The sequence below is a fragment of the Babylonia areolata genome, chromosome 30, assembly GCF_041734735.1.
Source record: "Babylonia areolata isolate BAREFJ2019XMU chromosome 30, ASM4173473v1, whole genome shotgun sequence".
Classification (NCBI taxonomy): Eukaryota; Metazoa; Mollusca; class Gastropoda; order Neogastropoda; family Buccinidae; genus Babylonia; species Babylonia areolata.
This window is the reverse complement of record NC_134905.1, coordinates 665,339-670,534: the sequence shown is the minus strand read 5'-3', so window position 1 is coordinate 670,534 and position 5,196 is coordinate 665,339. Positions and strand designations below refer to the sequence as shown.

The window sequence follows — 5,196 nt, the reverse complement described above, 5'->3', positions numbered from 1 at the left end:
GTGTGAGATGGTGTGACCAGAGAGCATAGCAGCAACACTGCTGAGACAAAATGTTCTCCGCAGGGACGGGCGCCATAGCCGAGTGGTTAAAGCGTTGGACTTTCGATCTGAGGGTCTCGGGTTCGAATCACGGTGACGGCGCCTGGTGGGTAAAGGGTGGAGATTTTTACGATCTCCCAGGTCAACATATGTGCAGACCTGCCAGTGCCTGAACCCCCTTCGTGTGTATGCGCAAGCATAAGATCAAATACGCACGTTAAAGATCCTGTAATCCATGTCAGCGTTCGGTGGGTTATGGAAACAAGAATATACCCAGCATGCACACCCCCGAAAACGGAGTATGGCTGCCTACATGGCGGGATAAAAACGGTCATACACGTAAAAGCCCACTCGCGTATATACGAGTGAACGTGGGAGTTGCAGCCCACGAACGCAGAAGAAGGAGGAGGAGAAGTTCTCCACAGGGAAAGATGCTGATGGCTGTTTGAAATGTGACGCCGGCCCGGTTTCTGTCCTGGCTCCGACACACTTCAGCCATGATGTGCCGATGATGGTTATCCGGCCAGTGGAGTGATGGCCTACAGGCAACGCCGGCGTCCGCACAGGAAGCGAGAGAATCTGAGCGCACTGGTTCGAATCAAGCACAGTGTAGCGACGCGTTCTCCCTAGGGAGTCCGAATTTCACATCCAAAAAAAAAAAAAAAAAAAAAAAAAAAGGTAATTCAATACATTACAATACGATGATGATGATGATGATGATGATGATGATATGGATACTGACATAGCGCCTGTTCTCGGTCGGAGGAGCTCTTTATCGCCTGACAAACACGGAGTCATTTGCATAACAGGCTGCCTACCTGGGTAGAGGTGACTGACGGCTGCCATTGGGCGCTCATCACTCGTTTGTCACTCAGCTCAGATTTCAGGCACGCACACATACACAGTCAGACAGACGTATAACATTTTACGTGTATAACCGTTTTGTTTATTTACCCCGCCATGTAGGCAGCCATATGCCGTTTTCGGGGAGGTGCATGCTGCTGTCTTGTTTCCATAACCCACCGAGCGCTGACATGGATCACACGATCTTTAACGTGCGTATTTGATCTTCTACGTGCGTATACACACGAAGGAGGGTTACAGACACTAGCAGGTCTTCACACAATCACGTTGACCTGGGAGATCGGAAAAATCTCCACTCTTTACCCACCAGGCGCCCGGTTACCGAGATTCGAACCCGAAAACCCTCAGATTGAAAGTCCAACGCTTTAAGCACTCGGCTGTTGCGCCCTGTGTTGACGCTGCCAGTCAGACACAGTGGCTGCTGTCAGGCAGCACGTGAAACCTGTCTCTCTGCTCCCCCCGGGACAATGATTGGATGTTGACACATGTAATCAGTGATAGCTGCGGTGCGGTGCTGTCAACACTGAGCAAATGTTCCACCACCACCCAGCTGAGTTTAATTGACTGTGCAAAATTGGATTGTCGTCACGGTGGCTGGAAAAACAGTGCCTGTGTGTGTGCTTTACCTCCACCCTGGTGACGCTTGTTTGGCTGGGCATTATTGACTCCGGTGGACAGAAATGTCGCAAAACTAGTTAAAAGAGGTAACGGCGATTTTCTAAACACGACACTGAACATGCTGCAATTTGTCACAGCGATATCCTTTCGCTGATTATTGTTGGTATATGAGAATTATCCCTATTCGTTCTGCAGTTGTTGTTGTTGTTTTCATGGGAAGGATAAGACAAAGTGAGTTGCTGAACACAGGCCTCTCGACATGTTGCCGTTTGTCACCGCGGAAAACTTTCACTGATAAATGATATGATTATTTTTGGTGTTTTAGGATTATACGTGTTCGTTGTGTAGGATAACAGAGAGTGTGTTGCTGAAAATTTCAGTGCAGTTACGATAAGTTCTGCTCTGTATTGCACTGAGACGTTTATTATTTAAGTTACGGTGAATGTTGCTCCCGAAAAATCTCTTGGCAATTTCCACATTTCTTCCGCTGTACTCTTTCGTTCTGAAGACGGAAAAAGTTGTAAGTTAGTTTAAAATATTGTAACAAAGTTGTTCTCTACATTTTTCAGTTCCCATTCTCTCTTTTATTATTATTCTTTGAGGCTTTCGAAAGGGGAAGAAATGTAGAGTGTGTGTGTGTACGTGTAAGCGTGCGTGCACGTGTGTGTAGTGCTGCTTTTCTTATACGGAATGGCATTTTTGCAAATATTCTATACTTGTATGATTTCGGTAAAGCTGTGCCTGGTGTGTTTGTGTGTGCGTGTGTGCGTGCGTGCGTGCTGCGTGCGTGCGTGCGCGTGCGTGTGTGATTAAAAGCGAACCCAGTGACCGCCTTGTGGGTCAAACTAGAGATTTTCAAACGAACAGAAAGCGCCAGGCCTGCACTGCTTGCACTGCCAGATTCTGTTTCCCCTTTATTCAACGTCGGTGCCAAACCAATCTTCAGGTCATCACTCAAATGATCCGGTTTCCGACAGTGTAATGGGAAAATGCCGTGTGGCAGGAGTGGGATCAATATGCAGGATTAAAAAAAAAACCCATAAATAGATGAAATAGAAAGAAAAAGGCGTGACATGTTTGAAGACAATAAATTGGGACAATGAAAAGGAAAAAAACCCACCAGTTTTGACAAAGACTAAGTGGAGTGATGGCCTAGAGGTAATGCGTCCGCCTATGAAGCGAGACAATCTGAGCGCACTGGTTCGAATCACGGCTCAGCCGCCGATATTTTCTGCCTGTGTGTGTCTGGTTGTCTACGAGAGAGAAAATGTGTCTGTTCAATGCTTCTCATGCGTACACTTCAGAAACAGACGCTTGTGTGTGCGTGCGTGCGTGCGTTTGTGTTCCAAAGGGAAACAAACACGTGTACAATGTGATTACCGCCCTTTGTACACACTGCCATTTAATTCGCACGCTGTAATGTAATTTGTTGCCTGAAGAGAAACAGTTTAGACAAATTCCTCTTCTTATACTGTGTGTGTTTGTGTGTGGTGTGTGGTTTGAGTGAATCAGAATCATCAGAGAATCATATCTATTTGTCCTGAAAACCATGTGAATGGTTTACAGACACAACTATTATAAAAGGGGGTGTATGTCTGTGTGTGTGCGTGTGCACACGCACGCACAGTAATCATGTGATGAGGGAGGAGATATTTTTTGTTACTGCCTGCACACACACAAAAAAGTATTTACGAGCCCAGTATAGCGCCAAACCCATTTTTCCTTCCATTCAATTTTCAACTCCAACAGTCTGATGCACACACTATATATAAACTGCAGATGACTGCAAATTTGGCTTGTTTATTTCAAGTTTTTCTTCTTTTTTTTTCTTTTTTTTCTTGTTCTTTTTGTGAACATCTTACAACTTCAGCTGACATAAAGGTAGCGCTGATCTGCAGACCTCAATGTGAGTCTGAAACAAAGCGCAGTGACATGAAGGCCGACACGAGAAGACGGACAAACAATGAAGCGTACCCGTTGGAACAATGGAACGACAGAACAAACAACGCGTTACACACTTTGCTTTGGACCAAAAGACATCTAAAATGACATAACTATGGTATAGTAATGGGGCAGGGGGGAACAGAAAAGACTAAATTAAATGTCATCAGTAAAACATTTGTTAACAAAAATAAGTAAAAAAATAAGTTCACATCAGACAGCTTCAGAAATTGCTACATCACAAGCACCAGCTCATATCAAAATCTGACAGGCGCAGCAGCCAAGTGGTTAAAGCATTGGACTTTCAATCTGGAAGTTAACCCTTCAAACAGTGATTGAGACTTTACACACTGGAGGTTCGCCCTTTAAACACACATGGATGGTCAACCCTTTCAACAATGGATATTCTCCCTTAAAACACAGGATATTAACTTTTAATTCACACATTAACCTATGAAACCCAGGAGATTAACCCTTTAAACACAGGATATTAACCTTTAAATCCGATTAACCTGTGAAACCCTGGCTATTAACCCTTCAAACACCGAGTGCAAACCAACCACCCCAAGACTACTTTGAAGAGACGGCTTCATCCTTCACTGTCGGTCACAGCAAGGTGGGGACAACTCACAGACCAAACAGGGGACATCAGCACAGATTGTCTCCACTGTCTGTCCTTTTTGGCAAAAAGAATTCACAAAACTGCTTCATCACACACACACACACACACACACACACACACACACACACACACACACACAAACAACAACAAAATATGCACAAACCAACACTTGTGAACTTCTGCAGACACTTCTGCACTCCACACCTCTTTTGCACAGAACACTAGTCATACAGTATTAAAAAAATAATAAATTCAACCAAAATAAATGCAACCAAACAATAACCTCTGTCCTAAGAAGACTTCAACTGTTCACACTTTTTGGGTGAAAAGTTTATCAGTTTACAAAAACATCTACAATAACATAAATTTTAAAAAAAGGTACACACACACAAACCTGCACACACACACACACACACACAAACTTGCACACACACACACACACACACTCACACACACACAAACCTGCACACACACACACACACACACTCACACACACAAACCAGAAGAAGAAATCCTTAGAACTACGGGCAGAATTATGATCAGCCTGTACACGACACGAGTGATTTTACAAAGATGATGTCTCTTGCCGCCACTGGGTGACCAGACTGTTCCCTGTAGTGTCAGATAGTCAGGACCATCACTCCAACATCTGATGAAACCCATACCCCTACAAACCCCTCATAGCCAACTTCTTCCCTCAACTTGCACACACAGCTCAACATATCAATTAACCCATTCTTCCCTCAACTTGCGCACACAGCTCAACATATCAATTAACCCATTCTTTTCCTCAACTTCCACACACAGCTCAACATATCAATTAACTCATTCTTTCCTCAACTTGCACACACAGCTCAACGTTATCAATTAACCCATTCTTTTCCTCAACTTGCACACACAGCTCAACATATCAATTAACCCATTCTTCCCTCAACTTGCACACACAGCTCAACATATCAATTAACCCATTCTTCCCTCAACTTGCACACACAGCTCAACATATCAATTAACCCATTCTTCCCTCAACTTGCGCACACAGCTCAACATATCAATTAACCCATTCTTTCCCTCAACATGCACACACAGCTCAACGTATCAATTAACTCATTCTT

At 44.1% G+C, this 5,196-nt stretch overlaps 1 long non-coding RNA gene across 1 annotated transcript; it reads right to left on the bottom strand.

The window, feature by feature from the left end:
• Positions 1–3,277: 3,277 nt before the first annotated feature.
• Positions 3,278–4,865, bottom strand: LOC143275444 (uncharacterized). Its single transcript, XR_013053432.1, has 2 exons — positions 4,547–4,865; positions 3,278–4,478 (listed from the first exon to the last, which is right to left on the bottom strand). It is a non-coding gene; the product is annotated as an uncharacterized LOC143275444 (long non-coding RNA).
• Between the last annotated feature and the right edge of the window lie 331 nt (positions 4,866–5,196).